This window comes from Arvicanthis niloticus, chromosome X (assembly GCF_011762505.2).
Source record: "Arvicanthis niloticus isolate mArvNil1 chromosome X, mArvNil1.pat.X, whole genome shotgun sequence".
NCBI lineage: Eukaryota > Metazoa > Chordata > Mammalia > Rodentia > Muridae > Arvicanthis > Arvicanthis niloticus.
Genome location: NC_047679.1, coordinates 93,683,983 through 93,705,985, shown reverse-complemented (window position 1 = coordinate 93,705,985; position 22,003 = coordinate 93,683,983). Strand labels below are relative to the sequence as shown.

The window sequence follows — 22,003 nt, the reverse complement described above, 5'->3', positions numbered from 1 at the left end:
ATTTTACCTTTAGAGCAAAGACCACAAGACCTCTCCCAAGCAATTTGCCTTAAAATAGGCAGAAACTTTCTATTATTCCATTATTGGGTATTTTTGCACCAATGTTCATGAGGGAAAATGGTCTGGATTTCTTTTTCTTTGTTGAGTCTTTGTGTGGTTTAGGTATGAGGGTGACTGTGGCTTCATAAATTGAATTGGGAAATGTTCTTTCTGTTCTCCAGTTTCAAGAGATGAGACACCCTCTTCTGGTCTCTTCAGAGGCAGGCACATGGTGTACATACATGCAGGCAAAATACCCATACATATAAAATACAAATAAATGTTTTACTACTAATAGCAAAAGCTATATAAGGCAAGTCATATGGCATAGAAACTAGGTAGAATGGTGATTGTAAGAACTGTGGCTTGAAAGGTAAGAAAATATTGAGCAGATGCTACAAGTTTTTAGTTATTAAATGACTCACATTATTAATGCTATACATTTGCCGGGCAGTGGTGGTGTGCACCTTTAATCCCAGCACTTGGGAAGCAGAGGCAGCTAGATCTCTGTTTGAGACCATCCTGGCCTACAGAGTGAGTTGTAGGACAGCCATGGTTATAGAGAGAAAACCATTTTCTTGAAAAAAAAACCCAACAAATAATAGTAATGGTAGTAACAGTTAATGATGATGGTGGTGGTGATGGTGATGATGCTATGTATTTAAAAGCTTGTGTGGGGATTTTAAACATTTTCAGCATACATGTACAAAGAAAGATGACAGAATACCAGATATACCATTAATCCCAGTAGAGGAAAGTGGATTTCTGTGAGTTCAAGGCCATCCTGGTTTATATAGCAAGTTCCAGAAGAGCTAGAACTCAATAGAGAGACCATGTTTCAATGCTCCCCCCAAAAAGGTGATGGATATATCCACTAATTTGATTGTGTCAATAATTGGATATTGTATATCAATCACATTACATTCCTGAAATATGTGTGATTTAGTTATTATTATACTCAATAAACCTGGAAAAATAATTAAAATGTAACAGACTAAACGCACACACATTTATAGATGCCTATAAATGTACAATAAGCTTACAGAACCTCAAACAGATTGGAACAGAAAAGAAAGTCCCCTGCCACATAATCATCAAAACACTAAATTTACAGAAAGACTGTTAAAAGCTGCAGACCTATCAGAATTACACCTGATTTCTCAACACTGACTCTAAAAGCCAGAAGGGACTGGCAGGTGTCTTACAATCTTCTCAGAGATCACAGATGCCAGCCCAAACTACTATACCCGGCAAAATTTTCAGTCACCATCAACAGAGAAAACAAGCTATTCCATAACAAAACCAAATTTAAACAATATCTTTCCACTATTCCAGCCCAACAGAGGATACTAGAAGGAAAACTCCAGCCCCAGCAGGTTAAGTATATAAAAGAAAACACAGGAAATAATTTCACACTATCACCACCACCATCAAAATGACAGGAACTAACAATTCCCCAGTAAAAAGACACAGGCTAACAGAATGGATGAGAAAACAGGATCCATCATTCTGCTGCATACAAGAATCATACCTCAGAAACAAGATGAACATTACCTCAGAGTAAAGGGCTGGAAAATGATTTCATAAGCAAATAGACCCAAGAAGTAAGCTGGTACAGCCATTCTAATATCCAATAAAATAGACTTTCAACCAAAAGTAATCAAAACTGATGGGAAAGGACACTCCATATTCATCAAAGGGAAAATCAAACAAGGTGAAGTCTCAGTTCTGAATATCTATACCCCAAATGCAAGGGCATCCACATTTGTAAAAGAAACTTTACTAAAGCTCAAAACACACATTGAACCTCACACAAAAATAGTGGGAGACATCAACACCCCACTCTCACCAATGGAAAGGTCATTGAAACAGAAATTAAACAAAGACACAATGAAACTCATAGATGTTATGAACCACATGGATTTAACAAAAATCTACCAAACCTTCCATCCACAAACAAAACAGTGTACCTTCTTCTCAGCAGCTCATGGAACCTTCTCCAAAATTGACTACATAGTTGGACACAAAGCAAACCTCAAGAGATACAAGAAGATTGAAATAACCCCATTCATCTTATGAGACCACCATAGGTTAAAGCTGAACTTCATCAACAACAGAAACAAGAGAAAGCCTACAGTCTCCTGGAAACTGATCAACTCTCTACTCAATGATAACTTGGTAAGCAAAGAAATAAAGATTTTTCTATAATTCAAGGAAAATGAAGACACAACATACACAACCAAACTTACGGAAAACAATGAAAGCAGTGCTAAGAGGAAAGTTCATAGCACTAAGTGTCTTTATAAAGAAATTAGAGAGACATCATACAGGCAACTTTTTATTGGTTATTTTATTTATTTCCATTTCAAATGTCCCACCTTCCCAGTTTCCCCCTCTGCAAATCCCCTATCCCAACTCCGCTCCCCTGCCTCTATGAAGGTGCTCGCCCACCCACCTACCCACTTCTGCCTCACCACCCTTATGCTGGGGCATTGAGCCTTCACAGGACCAAGGGCCTCCCCTCCATTGATGTCAGATAAGGCCATCCTCTGCTACATATGCAGCTGGAGCCATGGGTCCCTCCATGTGTACTCTTTGGTTGGTGGTTTAGTCCCTGGGAGATCCGGATGATCCAGTTAGTTGCTATTGTTCTTCTTATGAGGTTGCAATCCACTTCAGCTTCTTCAGACCTTCCTCTAGCTCTTCCATTGGGGTCCCCAGGCTCAGTCCGATGGTTGGCTGCAAGCACTTGCATTTGTATTGGTCAGGCTCTGGCAGAGCCTCTCAGAGGACAGCTCTACCATGCTTCTGTCAGCAAGCACTTCTTGGCATCAACAATACTATCTGGTTTTGGTGTCTGCAGGTGGGATGGATCCCTAAGTGGGGCAGTTTCTGAATGGCCCTTCCTTCAGTCTCTGCTCTACATTTTGCCCCTGTATTTCCTTTAGACGGGAACAATTCTGTGCCTATCCACTAGCAACTTAATAGCACACCTGACACCTCTAGAACCAAAAGAAGCAAACAGCCAAGAGAAGTAGATGGTGAGAAATTATCAAACTCAGGGCTGAAATCAATAAAATGAAACAAAAACGATACAGAGAATTAATGACAATTAATATAAACAATATAAATTATATTTTCCTGATGTAATAATTGTCCTTTCAGAGGTTTACTGCCCCAGTCTGCTAAGCTAGGCCTAGTCCTGAAAGCTTCTAGCCTCCGTGCCATCTAATCTAGGCCTAGAATATTTTCAGCCTCTAAGATGTACTGCTGAATAAGCTCACCCTTTCTAGTTTTTTCTTAATTTGGAAGGCTGGCCAACTCGGCTGTTCTGACTCAAACTCCTCTCCAAGTGGACTGATTCAACCTGACTTCTTTGTTGACCTCTCCTGAATTCTACTGCTTGGCCCCAAACTCACTCTGGCAATATGTTCTAATCTTCTGGCTCCTACTCACTTTCTGGCTCATTCTGTTTTACCTGTGTCCAGCTTGTTTTCTCTTCAACCTGTCTCTGTAAAACTCTCCCAGTAAAACTGCCTGCTTCTTTTTCTGTACAGCCCCTTAAGTGACTTCCCTTCCTCTCTCTTCTTGTGAGCATTGGGCAGATCCTATTTTGTCAAGCCTTTCTCTGATTCATCACATTGTCTGCCAATCAATTAGACACCACTTTCAAACATGGATGCTTCCTTCTACAAACTATAACTTGACAGTTTGGGATGAAAGGTTTGTACAATTTTTACAGACCTTGAAAGAGCAATTCTCAACTACATATGGAAAAACACAAAACCCAGGATAGCCAAAACAATCCTGACCAATAAAAGAACTTCTAGAGGAATCACCATCCATGACCTCAAGCTGTACTACAGAGCAACAGTGATTAAATACACATTGTAAATAGTGATAAAATGCACAAAAATGTACAGGTTGATCAATGGAATAGAAGACCTAAAAATAAACTTACACACATATAGACACTTGATTTTTTGGCAAAGAAGCCAAAACCATACAATGAAAAAAAAGAAAGCATCTTCAGCAAATGGTGCTGATCTCACTGGATGTCTGCATGTAGAAGAATGAAAGTAGATTCATATTTATCACCCTGAACAAAACTCAAGTCCAAGTGGATCAAACACCTCAACATGAAACTGGATGGATACACTGAATCTAATAGAAGAGGAAGTGGGAAAGTGCCTCAAACTCATTGGTACAGGAGACAATTTTCTGAAGAGAACACCAATGACTCAGGCCCTAAGATCAACAATTGATAAATGGGACCTCATGAAACTGAAAAGCTTCTATAAGGCAAAGGACACTGTCAATAAGACAAAACAGCAGCTTACAGATTGGGAAAAGATTTTCACTAACCCTACATCTGACAGAGAACTAATATCCAAAATATATAAAGAACTCAATAAGTTAGACTCCAGAGAACCAAATAACCCAATTAAAAATGGGATACAGAGCAAAACAGAGAATTCTCAACAGAGGAATCTTGAATGGCTAAGAAGCACATAAAGAAATGTCCAACATCCTTAGTTACCAGGGAAATGCAACTCAAAACAACCCTGAGATTCAATCAGAATGGCTAAGATCAAAATATCCATCTACAGCTCATGCTGATGAGAACATGGAGAAAGAGGAACACTCCTCCATTGCTGTTGGGAGTGTAAACTTGTACAATACTCTGGAAATCAATTTGGTGGTTTCTCAGAAAATTGGGTATTGCTCTACCTCAAAACCCAGCTATGACCCTCCTGGACATATACTCAAAAGATGCTCCACCATCCCACAAGAACACTTGCAGCTTTATTCATAACAGACAGAACCTGGAAATAACCTAGATGTCCCTCAACTGAAGAATGGATAAAGAAAATGTGACACATCTACAGAATGGACTACTTACTATTCAGCTATGAAAAGCAAAGATATCATGGATTTTGCAGGCAAATGGATGGAACTAGAAAATATCATCTTGAGTGAGACCCAGAAGACAAACATGGTATGTACTCACTGATAAGTGGATATTGGTCATAAAGGATAACCATGGTAAAATCCACAGACCCAAAGAAGCTAAATAACAAGGAGGACTGGGAAGGGGGGTGCGCTCCTGAATCTCACTGAGAAGGGGAAATGAAATACATATCTATATCTATTTCTTCCTGTCTACAGAGCAGAGGGGACTAGACTGGAGGAGGGATGGGCAAGGGAATGGGAACAGGAGGGATCAGGTTGGTGGAGAACAGACTAAGAGAGATTACTAGATCCAAGTGGTGGTGTCTCTGGGACAAGCTAGAAAAATTATGACAATAGAAACTGCCAGAAATCTATGAGGGTGAGTCTGGCTCTGACTCCTAGCAACGGCAGATATGGAGCTTAAACTGGCCATCTCCTATAACCACGCAAAGACTTCCAATGATTGGGACACCAACCCAACCACAAAACCTTAGACCCACAATTTGTCCTGCCTATACGATGTGCAGGGATAAAAGATGGAGCAAAATTTGAAGGAAAAACCAACCAATGACTGGCCCCGCTTGAGACCCAGGCTGTGAAAGAGAGCCTATGCCTGACACTGTTAATGATATTCTGCTACACTTGCAGACAGGAGCTTAGCGTAAAAATGATTAGAGAAACTTCTTCCACCAACTGATAGAAACAGATACACAGACAGACATTAGGCAAAGCCTGGGTAATACTACAGAAGGAGGGTAGGAAGGATTGCAGGAGCCAAAGAGGTCAAGGACACCACAAGAAAACCTACAGAATCAACCTACCTGAGTCCATAGGGGTTCCCAGAGAACTGAACCACCAACCAGAGAGCATGCATGCATGGGACTGATCTAGGCCTTGTGGCCATATGTCACAGTTATACAGCTGGGTCTTCATGTACGACTCTTCTAACAGCAGGAACAGGGGCTGTCTCTGATTTTGTTGTCCTCTGCCTTTGGATCACTTTCCCCTAACTGAGCTGCCTTGTCTACACTCAATAGAAGAAGGTATACCTTGTCTTACTGCAACTTGAAACGGGAAGACAGGCAGGTTGATATCTATGGGAGGCCTCCCCTTTTCTGTAAAGCAAGAGAGGAGGAGTGGTTGGAGGGGGGCATGAGGAGGGAAAGAATAGCAGGAGAAAGCGGTGGGGAAACTGTGGTCAGGGTATGGATTTAAATTAAGTAGTTTAAAAAATTCTAGGGGACTATCCTGATCTCCTTAGGGTAAACAGAGGTTTATATAACAGGTAATAAAATATTTGAATCAAAGGCAAGTTTTTTGTTTGATATCTATCAGAAATATATTAATTATGAAAATAGCTGCAAATGCACATTCACATGCCTCAGTTACTTATCTATGGTTGACTTCCAGCCCAGAATAAAAATATAAAGCTTTCTCTCAGACCTGGAATATTGTTACCATTACCTATTAATTATACAGCAAATAGTACCTTTTATTTAAATTAAGACCTTACATACAAGTTATTGATTTTGCAATATACAGGGTTGGAGGTATAGCTGAATACTAAAGCACTCACCTAGTGTGCTCATGGCCTTGCTTTGATTTGTAGCACTTCAAAAATGTAATTAAATATATAATGATACATTGGTAAAGTTATCTCAAGGTCATTTATATTTGTTACAGAAATTAAGTATTTAGCATTGAGAAACAAAAGACCCACCTTGTAGAAGTTTATGCAAATTTGGACCATCATAGAACATGTCAAAGTAGCAATTTTTGCATTAAGACGGTGTGATGTTTCTTTCTAAAAGTAACAATGGAATGCAAAGAAATGTAGAGAAAATGATTAAGCCCAAGAGCCTCAGCAAAATTCTGCACAAAGATGTCAGCTATTGTAGAAGAAAACAGGCTGATGACAAAACCAGCTCTGTTACCTACTACATTAAAATTTAATTCTAGTTTTTGCCCTTTTTTCCCTCAGAAAAAAATCTATTTCTCATTCGATTCTGAAGGATATGAAAGTGTCCTTTTCAAAAAAAAATGTTTAAACTATAGCTTTCATATAAGGGTAAAATGATTACGTATTAAAGACTTGGTTGGATCCATTGTTTTCTGTGTAAACCAGAGAAGGGTGTTTAACACAGAATAAACAGTTTAAAGAAGAATCAAGTCGGGGGCTGGAGAGATGGCTCAGTGGTTAAGAGCACTGACTGCTCTTCCAGAGGTCCTGAGTTCAATTCCCAGCAACCACATGGTGGCTTACAACCATCTGCAATTAGATCTGACGCCCTCTTCTGGCTTGCCTGAAGACAACTACAGTGTACTCATATATGTAAAATAAATAAATAAAATCTTTAAAAAAGAGAGAGAGAGAGAGAGTAGGTGATAACACTAGGCTATCTTGGCTCTTTAAAAAAAAAAGAAGAAGAATCAAGTCACAGCCATTTGATCTAGAGCACTGGACTGAGTAGTTAAATGGCTTTCATCACGAGATAAAGGAGGCAATCTTTTTTTTTTTTTTTTTTTTTTTTACTTTTTAGATTTATTTTATGTGTATGAGGGGTTTTTGCCTGCATGCACGTAGTACCCATAGACGCCAGAAGAGGGCGACAGATTTCCTGCAATTACAGATGCTTGCACAGGAGTATTGGAAAATGAACCCAAATCCTCTGGAAAAACAATCATACTTAACCGCTAAACCATCGCTGCAGGCCCAACAATTGAATTTATATGCAAAATGCGCTGCCCCAGGAGGAAGTTTGCTTAACTGAGTCTACTTGGGTGGAATGTTAATCTCACTCCAAAATTTCCACATATAAATTATTGGTCAGCTTTCTTTCATTGTGACAAAATATTTGATGTAATCAACTTAGAATTATTTAGCTTGGGTTTTCTGTGATTTCAGTCCATAGTTAGTAGTCCCCATTGCCTTTGTGCCTGCAGTGAGACAGGACATAAAAAAAGGAAGATGTAGTGGCCAGGAAACAAAAACAGTAAAAGGCTGGGGCACTCTTTCTCCCTGTAGCATCTACAAACCACAATGATTTGGCATTACCATAATATAAGGAGTCCAGAACTTTAAAGTTGTAAAAATTCCAGTACAATGAAAAAAGCCACACACTCTGTGAGGGTTAATTTTATGTCAATTTGGGTAGGCTATGAGGTACAAGATGCTTGGTTATACATTCTTCTGAAGACGCCCATGAGAATGTTTTGGAATGAGATTATTGCCCTTTGTAGTTAATTTTTTGTAGTTAGTTAATTTTCCATTGCTAATAAGAAAATATCACGTCAGTTCCTGCGAGTTTCTTCCTGCTGTGAACATCGGGGGGGGGGGGGGGGGGGGGGGGGGGGGGCTCTGGTGTCTCTCAGCCACCTCCCTCACGCCATGGCCCCGAAGCGGCAATCTGCGATCCTGCCTCAGCTCAAGAAACCCAGACTGGCTGCCGCCCGAAGCTGGAAGACAAGACGGCCTCTCCCAGCCTGCTAAAGGGAGAAAAAGAACAGCAAGAAGCAATTGAACATATTGATGAAGTACAAAATAAAATAGACAGACTTAATGAACAAGCCAGTGAAGAAATTTTGAAAGTAGAACAAAAATATAACAAACTTCGCCAACTGTTTTTTTTTTTTTTTTTCAGAAGAGGTCAGAATTGATCGCCAAAATCCCAAATTTTTGGGTAACAACGTTTGTCAACCATCCACAAGTGTCTGCGCTGCTTGGGGAGGAAGACGAGGAGGCTCTGCATTATTTGAACAGAGTTGAAGTGACAGAATTTGAAGACATTAAATCAGGTTACAGAATAGATTTTTATTTTGATGAAAATCCTTTGAAAATAAAGTTCTCTCCAAAGAATTTCATCTGAATGAGAGTGGTGACCCGTTTTCAAAGTCCACCAAAATCAAATGGAAATCTGGAAAGGATTTAACAAAACGCTCAAGTCAAACGCAGAATAAGACCAGCAGGAAGAGACAGCACGAAGAGCCAGAGAGCTTCTTCACCTGGTTTACTGACCATGCTGACGCAGGTGCTGACGAGTTAGGAGAGGTCATCAAAGATGGTATTTGGCCAAATCCCTTGCAGTACTATTTGGTTCCCGATATGGATGATGAAGAAGGCAGATGATGAAGATGGCAGATGAAGAAGAGGAGGAGGAGGGAGGAGGAGGAGGAGGAGGAGGAGAGGAGGAGGAGGAGGAGGAGGAGGAGGAGGAGGAGGAGGAGGAGGGTTGGAAGATATTGATGAAGAAGGAGATGAGGATGAAGGTGAAGATGACGATGAGGATGAAGGGATGAAGGGGATGAAGGAGAGGAGGATGAAGGCAAGGATGACTAGCACAGAAGATTGATGGATTCCAACATTCTTTTTTATTTTCTTTTTATTTTTTAATTTTCTCCAGTCCCTGGGAGCAAGTTGCAGTCCTTTCCGCCCTGTCCCTCTGTGCTCAGTCGCCCTGTTTTTTGAGCTCTCAACATCATGGTTCTCAACTAATTTGGGGGAAAATATCTTGAGCAAAATACAACAGGAAAAGAATCTCCACGTTTTTGTTTTAAATTCATTTTTATCCTTTCTTGTCTCAAAAACTTGTGGATCCAACACCACCACCATGCTCTGTGGGAAAAAAGAAAATCCTTCCTGTTCCCTTGGCTCTGCTGGGGGCTGGAGGGTGCTAGGCCCCTGGGTAGTAGTCTATAGAATTCTAGCTTTTTTCTTTTCTCTGCATTGGGCTCAGAGATTACACTGTGTCTCTATGAGAATGCAGACAGTTAGCATTTACCAACACATACCTGCCTACTTTCTATTGTTTAATAAAAAGAAAAAAAGAAAAAAGGGGGATATAGACAGTGAGCAAGGGTGGGGGGTGGGTGGGCATCTGACAACATGGCTTCTCCTTTGGCATGTATAATTGTGATGTTTAGCAGACATCCTTGCAGTTTAAGGTGACACTTTTAAAATAAAATTCTCTCCTGATGTTGACTTGAGCCCTGCCACACAATGGGAGAATCAGCAGAACCTGTAGGGTTTTATTTGGAGTTGACATTTTCTGTTGTAACTTTATTTTTAATTTTTTTCTTTTTTTTCCTTTGGTTTTTGCTGGAAGAGAGAAGATGCTCATTTTAAATGTTGAAGTGTACAAATTGCTTTATTACAATAAAATCAATGTGTACCCAAAGGACCTGATGCTTTTCTGTCAGCACAGATGCTCAACAGACCTTCCAAGTTTGACCTGCATAATGACATCATGTCAAACTTTGTCTCCCTAACTTCGTATTTTTTTGATACACACTTTGCAGGATGACCTCAGGGCTGTGCAGATTGAGTTAAAGGGATTTGAATCATGTCTTAACATCTCCGTAACTGAGTGGGCACAGCTTGCTGCTGTGGACTTGTACCCTTGATTTTTTTTTAAATCTCAATTTGGCGTTTTTGTTGTTGTTTTCTTTAAAAAAAAAAATGAGCCTTTAGTTACCTGGACCTCATGGCAGCACCTGCTCCCACGGTCACTGACCTGTTGCTCTATGCCATTTACGAAGGACAGCTGCTGGTGTGTCTTCATTGGCAGTGTGAACTGGCCAAGAAGGCGGGCTGTCAGGGTCAGCAGTCGGTGAGGTGGTTGGTAGTAGCTGTCACAGGTATGTAATGGAAGCTCTCAGATGTGGCTCTGAACTGGGTAGATGAAGAACTGTCTGCTCAGCACCATTGTGCTGAGGATAACGGTTCAGGAAGCGACCTGATGCATAAGCCTTTTAATGCTGTAAAATAGAGCTAAAGTTCAATGCCACTTTTTCAGAGGTGATTAATGGATAGCCTGATCAAATTCAAAGCTTTCTGATGTATAAAACTTTATAAATGGAACTACTCCACCAATAGGCAAAGTGTAACCAAAATCTGTCTAGATGGATAGTGTGGAATTTCTGCACAGGACTCTGTTTAGTAAATACATCACTGTATGCGTCAGAAATCTTGCTCCAATAAAGGAACATAAAGGATTTTTGGGGAAAAAAGAAAATATCACAAACTTATTGAGTTATGATAGAAAGGAAGGTTGGAAGTCTGTCTTTGGTGGGAGTCTTCTTGCTGACTGAGTCTTGAGATATGACATCAAACAGCAAGAGACTGGGACATTAAAACTATGTGTAAACTGTAGCATCCTTCATAATAAGGAAGGCATCATGGAAGGAGTTGAAAGCCTAGATGTAGCAAACATTCACAAGGGGCAAATCCTCTTGCCTTAGAGCCGAGACATCACCCTTCTCTTGTCCTGCAACTGGAACATTATAGTTTGAAAGCCTGCTGACGTTTCAAACTAAAGCTACATGATTATCATTCCCATTCTTGAACCTTTGTACTTGGGATAGAACCACATACTCTCTTGGCTCTCCTGGCTCCCCAGCTTGATAACTGTATCTTTTCAAATGCATTGGCCTCTGTATACAAGGGAATCGATTTCCTATAAGTATATGATGGTATTTGTGGATATATGTACGTGAATGTATACACATATCCTAACAGTTCTATTTTTTCCCCTGGAGAAGCTTGATTAATCCAGATTTTACTATTAAAAATTCGCTCTGTATTCCAAGCCTTACTGCAGTTAGACATACAAATACACTAGGAGCAAGTGGGTCCCAGGCTGGTAAATGCCAAGTAAAAACAGAAGAGTTAACTAATAGTCGTGGAAAGTGATTCATTGAAACAAACAGATCCAGGGGCAGATGTCTTCTATTGGCTGCTTCTCTTGATAATCTTACTATAATATCCAGAATCAGAACAGTATACTTACCTTGTGTTCCAACACATAGCTTTCTACTGACACACAGCCTTTTGTCCACAGCAGTTACTATCTATAAAGTAATGCTATGGTATGAGTGTTTCGCAGTGCCCAAATAAAACTAAACCTCTGATGTTATAATAGTAAGATGTCATGACCTTTGGAAGGGCTCTATTTCCACAAAATAAGATTAGAATTCTGAAAGGAAAGCGGGCAAAAAGCTTTAAGAGGGCCCTTTCACCCTTTCCACTACGGCAAGAAAGTACTGTCTTCAAAGAAGAGAGAACCCTCTACTAGGTACAAAATCTGCTGGCACACTAAAGTTAAATGTCCCAGTCTCAAACAAGTAAGCAATTTATGTTGCTTACAAATTATCCTGCTAAGGTATTTTGTCATAGTAGCTAGCATAGAATAATATACTTCAACCTTGTCACCAAGGCAGTATCTTGCTTTATCAAACATTGCCACTAGAGGACAGCATGTGCCTAGATTATTGTAGAAGTTTTAAATCTGTCTTGAGATTTTATAGCCTTGGCTTCTGGAAAAACTGAAATAAATATCTTTTTTATTACGAAAAATATCTTTTCTTTGATACTCTATCCTTCTAACTAGATTCATAATTTCTATATTAATGCATATAAAATCAGTGTAGGCTTGAAGACAGAAATGAGTCTTTTTAACTTTACCCAGAGCAAAATAAAGAAACAAAGTCCTCAATGGCCACGTACTAACTTGCCCTGTGGATTTTAAAGCCTCCAATTGGGAGTGGCATCAGCAAGATGACCAAAGTAGAAATTACCAGTTGATGTTAAGAACAGTCAAAGAGCCAGGTGGGCATGGTGGTGCTTGCCTTTAATCCTAGTACTCGAGAGGCATATGGATCAATGTGAGTTCGAGGCCAACCTGTTCCACAAAGCAAATTCTAGGGCAGCCAGGATCATAGAGTGAAACCCTTTCTCAAACAAACAAAAAACAAAAATCAAAGAAAGTAATTCAAATACATTTGCTTCCTAGATGAAAGAACCTTTCCAAATTCTCAAAGCAAGAATAGTTATTTGGCATTAAGTTATTTCAAAAGCACAGACTCTGTTAAGAGTTTGTAAGGCTGAAATACAATGCCTATTTGGTAGACATATACATCACAACTAGAGAGGGGGAAAGCCAAATTTTTATCCAGTGAACAGTTTTATCAGGAATGAACAGAGAGGCTCTGCATCCCTCTCATATCATAAGCTACTACTCACTGCACATGCTTTGTTTTGCTTTGTTTTATTTTGTTTGAGGCAAGATTTCTCTGGCTGTCCTGGGACTCTCTCTATAGACCAGGCTGGTCTCAAACTTGGAGATCTGCCTGCCTTTGCCTCCCAAAATGCTGAGATTAAAGGCATGAGCCACCACCGCCCTGCTGTATATACTTATAAACACAGTCCTATTAAACATGTGAATAGCACTCCCTACAACATATAAATCATGAGTAGCTCAATATATATCGTGCTGTTCCTTATGGGTGTACAACAAATATGGATGTAGACTATCAGAAGTCTTTACAAGTCTGTCTTCACGTTTCATTGAGCTGAAAAACTATTTGAACCTGCAGTCTCCCAAATGATGTTTTATTATGATTTACATTACAAATCACCTGAAAGAAATGGGAGAATCCCAAGGCTGAACGTGAACCCCTAAACTAAAATTTCCCACCCATTAGAAGTTGGCAGTGCCAACTAGAAAGATGACTTGTCAGTGAAAGTACTGATTTCTCTTGCAGAGGTCTCATATTCCACCCCTAATACCTGCATAGTGATAACAACCATCAATAATTCCAGTTCCAGAGGATCCAACACCCTATTCAGACCTCTGCAGTTACTACTCGTGCATGTAGTAGCATATACATACAGGTAAAATACTCATAAAGCATTACATAAACAAACAAACAAATAAATAAATAAATAAATAAATAAATAATCTAAAATATTGTGTGAAGTTGCCAGTTAAGAACACAATCTCAGGAGAGGGGAGGGAGGGACCTGGGTGGGAAAGGGAACAGGGACAGGGACAGGGACAGGAAGAGGGGAACATGATCAGGTGGAGTGAACAGGAGTGAAGCCCTGAGGGCCAGCAGGAAGAATGGAAACAGGCAATATCGTGAGGTAGGAGGTGAGGGGGGACCCTCTGGAATGTACCAGAGACCTGGAAGGTGAGAGACTCTCAGGACTCAAAGGGAGGGACCTTAGATGAAATGCCCTACAGTTGAGAGAGGGAACTTGTAGAGTCCACCTCCAGTAGAAAGACGGGGTATCAAATGAGGAATGGGGTTGCCATCCCACAGTCAAAACTCTGACCCATAATTGTTCCTGTCTAAAAGAACTACAGGGACAAAAATGGAGAGGAGCCTAAGGAAAGGGAGGTCCAGAGACAGGCCCAAAGTGGGATCCAGTTCAAGGGGAAGCCCCAAGGCCTGACACTATTACTGAGGCTATGGAGTGCTCACAAAAAAGGCCCTATCATGACTTCCCCCTAAGAGACCCAACAAGAAACTGAAACAGTCAGATGCAGATATTTGCACTCAACCAATGGACAGAAGCTGCTGACCCCTGTGGTTGAATTAGGGAAAAGCTGGAAGAACCTGAGGAGGACGGTGACCCTGTAGGAGGACCAGCAGTCACAATTAACCTGGAACCCCGAGATTACTCAGACACTGAGCCACTAACTAGGCAGCATACACCAGCTGATGTGAGGATTTCAACACATATACAGCAGAGGACTGCCGGGTCTGGACTCACTCAGTCTTGAGGGACTCTAACCCTCAAGAGACTGAAGGCCCCAGGTAGTGGGGAGATCTTGTGGGGTGAGGGCGGGGAGGATGGGGACATCCTCTTGGAGACAGGGACAGGAGGTATGGGATGTGGAACAGTCAGAGAGTGGACCAGGAGAGGAAAACAAAATGTGGACTGTAAAAAAAAAAAAAACAAGAATAAATAAAATAAATTCAATTTTTTTAAAAAAAAAATCTGTGTGCAGAAACAAAAAAATTAAAAAAAAATATGTATAAAAATGGCTATGCTTTGAATTCTACATAATCTCTCTCTACATAGGAAATCTCACAACAAGTTATTTTACAAAAAAGCACAAGTCCTGTGTTGCAGTGGGCAGGGTGCTGTGTAAATGTGTCTAGGTACGCCTTCCCATGTGAGTCCTGTTGCAAAGAGAGTTGGGGACCTAGAAAGGAGATACAATTGTCCTAGCTTCCTACCATTTATAAAACAGTAACATAACTCAAATATGACCTATTAAAAGTGCATTATGCCTCACTTGTATGTGGAACCTAAAAAAGTGGCATCATTCAAATACAAAGACTACAGCTAGGATAGGCCAATGGGGAGAAGAGTCCAGACACAATAGGAGGAATAGTTTCTAGCGTCCCACTGTACAATAGGGTAACTATTGTTAGCAATATGTTGCATGTTACAAAGTAGCTAGAAGAGTGTTTTTGACATTTTTCACATACACACATACACACTAAATAGTTGACATGAGAGGTAACAAGTTGGCTCAGCAGGAAGAAACACTTATGAACAGGAGTCTAGTTCATTGGTGAAATACTTGACTAGCATATGTGAGGCCCAGAGTTCCAGTCCCAATACTGGGGACGGGAGAGATGATTGGTCTTCTAACTATAGTAATGAACATATCCGAAACAACAAAATAAAAGACCATGTTTTCTGGTACTTCGTTTTAACCAACAGCAATATTATGGAACAGTCACCATTCTGCATTATTATTGAAGATATACAGGTTCTTTGCCTGAAACATTGGATTCCCATGAGAGTAAACAGTGGCTTGGGTTTATCCTGCAAGCATGGACAAAGGAGAAAAGGCATATCTTCGTGGAGGTGGAAATAAAGGGCTCACAGGATGACCATTACTGACAATTGCTTGATTAAAAAAAATGGTTCTAACTGAGCTATGGAAGAGAACTTGATCTTCCAGATGTGATTCTCACTATGCCCCGTATTAATTTTTTTATTTGTTTTTTTATGTATTATTTTTTAAACCTAGGAATGTTCTGTCTGCATGTACACCTACATGCCAGAAGAGGGCATCAGATTTCGTTACAGATGGTTGTGAGCCACCATGTGGTTGCTGGGAATTGAACTCAGGACCTGTGGAAGAGCAGTCAGTGCTCTTAACCACTGAGCCATCTCACCAACCCTATGCTGTGTTTAAAAGGATGTACTTTGCCTCTGGCTGGCCGGAAACTTGCACTGTAGACCAGGCTCCTTCATAAAGATCTTCCTGCCTCTGATGCCCAAGTACTGGGATTAAAATAATTTACTCTCATGTTGAGCCTTTTGTTTCATATTGTTTTGTTTTAGCCAGTGTCTTACTATTGATCACAGACTACATATTGCAGAAGTTTGTATTTATCTTATGCTTTCTTTGAGCTCTGTATGGAGTCCAGGCTGGCCCTTAACTCATTATCCTATTAACCTTGGCTTCATAAGTGCTGGGATTACAGGATTATAAAACACACACACACACACACACACACACACACACACACAAAACACGGCTAAAGAGATCTCTTTTTTAACTTACAGAGTAGGTGTGCACAACAATGATGGGTTCTAGTGTTTAAAGGTGACCTAAATTGCTGAAGATTTTTAGCATCCTGATGAATAGTAAGTGTAAAGAACAACTATCCTCTGCGAGTAATAAAATCTCTTAAGAAAATATTTGTTTCTAAATCCAAGGAGATGAAAAATGTCCCTGTTATGAATTCGGAAAAGAATGTTGGGAAGGAGAAAGTGCTTGTAGAGAGTGCTTGTATTAGCATTGCTATCTGCAGGGTCAGAGAGCTTTGGGTTTCTGAAATAGGACTCTCAGGCAGGGAGAAGGGGTGGCGGGGCAGAGTGGCAGTACTGTTATTGAATGCCTATGCCTTTGCAGTGAGAAATCACTCCACACAGAGATTCATAAAGGGCAATCCTAATAGTAGTAGCTTATGTCTGACTCTGGGTAACACTCAAAAAGGAGCCAATGATGAACAGAAAACTTTACTAACTTAAATACACCTTAGGCCTCTGCACCCTCCAGATGCTGGCATCCTTAAATCTCTTTCAGATATGGGTCTCAAGGTGTGAACAGTTTAAACTGAGACAGGAAACTCAACTGTGCCTACTTAAGTAGATGAAAGATTTACAAAGCAAAAATATCAGAAACATCTCTCTCTCTCTCTCTCTCTCTCTCTCTCTCTCTCTCTCTCTCTCTCTCTTTCTCTCTCTCTCTCTCTCTCTCTGTGTGTGTGTGTGTGTGTTTTCTTTTTATTTATTCTTTTCTCATACAATACATTCTGACTGCAGCCTCTCCTCTCCACTCCTCCCAGCTCCCCACCACCACCTCCCCTCTCCCTAGATCCACTGCTCCTCTGTTTCCCTTTAGAAAAGGGCAGGGCTCCCAGAGATATCAACCAGACAGAGCAGAACCAGAAACTTTCAGCACAGCAGTGGGTGTTGTTCTTTCCCTACACTTGTTACCCAGGTTCATCTTGCCCTCCTGGCAGAATTATGCTTTTCCTGATAAGAGCATTTGGAACTTAATGGCAGAACAGGACTTGATGAAAGTTTTGACATAGCTCTGCCCCTTTTTGCTGACTGGCTGAAAGTAAGTCAGAGTCCTCTCCTTTTGTTATGGGGATGAAGTGTAATTAGAGGGCAATCTTGGTGAAGGATCACTAGCAGAAAACTTATTCAGCAAACCTAAGCTTCCATTGTAGTACAACCTATTCTAACAGTTTTTTTTTTTTTTTTTTTTTTAACAAGCCTGGCTAGTACACTAGTTATCATCCAGTCATCTGGAGGCAGGGCACCTTTAGCTAAATTCTGTTATGTGTAACTTAATATTTAATAAGCAAGTTCCTGGTAATTTTTTTTTTTTTTTTTTTTTTTTTTTTGGCTTTTCGAGACAGGGTTTCTCTGTGTAGCCCTGGCTGTCCTGGCACTCACTCTGTAGACCAGGCTGGCCTCAAACTCAGAAATCCACCTGCCTCTGCCTCCCAAGTGCTGGGATTAAAAGCTTGCGCCACCACTGCCCGGCTTTCCTGGTAAATCTTTTATACTGTCAGTTTTACTGCTTCAAGTTTGTCCTTAATTAATACAGCCCTCTAAAAGAAAACAGGACCAGGGCTTAAAGCACTAACACTAGGCACATTCATCAGTTTGCAGATAGAGGGTATACTTGCCTTGCATGCTCTGGAGTGTTCCTTCTTATGTAATCCGAGCATCAGGGTTCCTTGACTGTGACTATGGAAACTCCCTGAAATAAAAAAATAAAATAAAAAATAATGTGGCTACAGCTCCTTCCTTTTGTTGTGGGCCAATTGGCAGATTTCTGCAGACCCCAAACACTTGTCATTTGTTTGGCAAGCCCTGCTGCAGCCTATACAAAGTTTCTGTGACTAAATCAAGTTGTCCTCCAAGGGATAGCCAAGGCAGGCACATCAAGAACTCAGAAAATGGATAAATGTGGTGCATAGAAGTGGGCATGGTTCCAGTTACATGGCAGGCTCGGTCAAGAAGGAGGTTTGCTTGAGCCTAGGCAAGAGGTGAAAAACAGCCTGACTGGCACAGCAAGATCCTGTCTCTTTAAAAAAAGAAAGAAAGAAAGAAAGAAAGAAAGAAAGAAAGAAAGAAAAAGAAAAAAAGCAAACAAAACAGACATGCAAACAAAGGAGATAGGATAGGGAACATCGTTTTCAAGCCAGGCGTGGTAGCATATGCCTATAATATCAATACTAGAAAGACTGAAGCAGGAGGTACATGGGCAGGCCATCCTCAGTTACAATATAGCAAGGTTCTGTTTGAGGAGACATGGGAAGGGAGGAGGGGAAGAAAAAGAAATTTAGTGCTAATTAGAAGGAAACTCCTCTCTCATGATGTTTGCTCATTAGGATTTGTATGGCCTAGCATGTAGCCTACTAGAGTCTGTCCGCTCTATGGAGCCTTGGATGGAACAGCCTGTCCAAATAGGGTCCTTCTGTAGACACACACTAGAATATCAGCGTGTTGGTCCTTTTATCTGGTAAACAGCTGCACCAGTAAAATGAGAAGCAATCTGGATAGTATCTCAATTCTTCACGAAATGTTAAAGAGAGGCGCTGGTGGTACTTACTTCAGAAGGTCCGTTTGAATGCAAGCTTCCTCTGGTTTGACAGTTTGTTTTTGCTGGTAGTGGTATGTGCTCAGTATGGTCTCTCTCTCTCATTCTCTCTCTCTCTCTCTCTCTCTCTCTATATATATATATATATATATATATACACACACACACACACACACACAAATGTATGCAAGGATGCACGTGCCTACAACACACATGCGGAGGCTAGAGGTTGGTATCAGGCTTCTTTACCACTTTCCAACTTTTTTTTTTTTTTTTTTTTTTTTTTTGCGACAGAGTCTCACATTGAACTTGGTGGAAACTGGGTGGCTAAATTGACAGCCCGTGAACTCTGGCAATCTTTCTGGCTCTGCTCGCCAGCTGTGGAGCTAGAGAAGAACACCACCATACAATGAGTGCTGCGGATCAAAGCCAGGTCCTAATGCTCGCGCAGCAACCATCTTTAGCCACTGAGCCATCTCCCCAGCACAAGATCCACCTTTTATGAAATAAAATTAATAATTCCAGTACGTCCATAATCTTTATGAACATCATAGACCTAATCCTTGGTAGTTTCCCCCTTCCAAAATATCATTGACTTTTAGTAATAATAAATAAATGCCATTGACTTTTAATCCAGTCGAGCAGGAGCGTCATCGTGAGCAAGTCTCTGTTACACGCACTGAGCTCATTTGTTCTTTGGAAGAAGTTGTCCTTAGAATGGTAGCAACAGCCTTCAAACAGTAAATATAGCTCTTGCTTTTAAAAGAGAGTTCTTAAGTCCAGAGGTTGTGATGCTTACCTTTAACCCCAGCACATGAGAGGCAGAAGCAGGTGACTCCCTGAGTTCAAGGCTAGCCTGGTCTATGGAGTGAGTACAGCCCAAGAGAGAAATCCTGTCTTGAAAACCAAAACACACAGAGCAGCCCTGCCTTGAAAAACAGAACCAAAAAAAGGGTGTGGGGGGGGGGGGGAGAAAGACAGTCTTCCTTTGCCACAGATAGGACTAAAGATAATGAAGGCGATAATTGCTGTAGCTAGGGGGAGGGGGAAGATTAAGATTTCCCATCGCTGGAGAGAATTCTCAGTGGTGAAGAGCGCTTATTGTTCTTGCAGAGAACCTAGGTTTAGTTCCCTGAATCCACATCCGGTGGCTCACAACTACCTGTACTTCCATTCCAGGATATGGAATTTCCCCTGGCCTCTGTGGGCACTCACATACAAATGGGGCACATAAAAAGGTAAGGCAAGGTTGTAGGGAATCTGTGGCATGAAAAGCCACGCAAGCTCAGTTGCACAACCTGTGCTGTACAGCCACATTACATTCCCTATCTGGGGTGGCACCCATCTTTGGAGGAAGTGCTCGGGCCGCACGCCCTGCACTCAGGGGAGGATGCGTGCAAAAACACACACCAAGAAAACTGTCTCCTGAGCAAAGAGGGGCCACACCGAGGAATTGTCTCCTGAGCAAAGAGGGGCTAGGTCCTAGATGCACTACACGCTCATGATGAAAATTCAAAGAATTCAAACTATTCGATGGTTGGTTAGACGGCTCAGTGGGTCCAACTCCTACAGAATTAGGATTTAAAGACTCAACTAAAGAACAGAATATCACCCTCAGCTTCCCTCTTGAGACTTCCCACAAAGATTAGCAAACTGTCAAAGATATGCAAAATGTCTGAGTAGAAGTAAACTGGCTCTGTTGAAGGCGGTCGCTCATTAGCATATTAAAGCCCTAGTCTAGTGCTCAGTTAGCAGGTACTCGGAAGATTCTCCTTTGAACTAATAAGGTCTGATGCAAATCTAAATAATATCAACTGAGACACAGTGAGAAGACTGTGTACTGACTGGCAGACCCAAAGACAAGTAGATGGTGTCAACCACAAAAAGGGATCAGGAATCACCAGGAAGATGTCATCAGGTACACAGCCAAAGAACGAAATACAAGTCAGTTTATAGGTTTGTTATAAATAAAGTTGAACTCCATATTGAGCACTTAAAATCTCAGCTACATGGGAAATGGAAGTGAGGGAGACACCGGAGTCCAGTATAGGCAGCATAGCTGATAATCCTGGAAAGACGGGTTAAGAAAAGCTTAAAGACCTGAGACAGAAAGGATTCAGACACCTAAAAGTACACAACAAAGATTGCTGCTAAAAGTTGCTGCAAATCCAAAGCAGGGAACAAGGACTTATATATTTTAAGTAGTTCAACATTGTAAAGGCCATATGTGGCAAGCCCTCCAGTGACTTAGAACACAGTTGTAAAAAAAAAAAAAAAAAAAAAAAAAAAAAAAAAAAAAAAAAACCAAACCAGAAAGCTTTTCCAGTACACTGAGAACCAAGTCAGGGAAGCATCCTTCGCACTTGCCTTCAGTATACTACTGAAAGCCGTAGCTATAGACACTGAGAAATTGTGTCATTTCCATTAGCCTTGGAGGACATTATGCTAAGTGAATTATACCAGCACATAGTAGCAAGTACCACATGTTCTCACTTTTTAATTTATTTTGAGGTAATGACTGAAAGACCACTCAGCAGGAGCAATCTGTATTAAGCTTTCTGGTGACAGCTTGGAGAGAGACACTTCTCACAGAGCAGACTCCAAAGAATTTTACAGGGAGCTCTGAAAGGCACAGAACACAGAAAAACTACATCTTGGTTGGAAGTTGCAAGGGGAAGGAAACCAAGCAAGCCGTTTAACAAAAGCCAAAAACATGCAGTTAGCCAGGGCATTTTGACTCCAGGTTCCTAGAACAGGGTTGGGGATTTCTTCCCTAAGCCCTTTCCATGGGAGTGGAGAATATGGAAAAGAGAAAGTCAGTTTCAGTTTCTGGTTAAACCAAAAGTGGCTCCAACTGAAACAAGATGGAGAAATGTTTGTCCTGTCACATTTTATAGGCTGTAACACAACTGAACTAGTCCTTGAAGCATTTATTTTTATGTGCATTGGGGAGTACACACATGCAAACTATGTAGAGGGAACAGTGAACAAGTTTTTGAGTCCGTTCTTTCTTTCAACCCTGTGAGTCCCAGGAAAGAAACTCCTAGTCATCCAGCATGGTGGCAAGTGCCTTTACCTGCTGA

The 22,003-nt window shown here is 40.9% G+C and overlaps 1 pseudogene; it reads left to right on the top strand.

Moving 5' to 3' along the window:
• The first annotated feature begins 8,380 nt into the window (after positions 1–8,380).
• Positions 8,381–9,616, top strand: LOC117694567 (protein SET-like; annotated as a pseudogene).
• Positions 9,617–22,003: the final 12,387 nt, after the last annotated feature.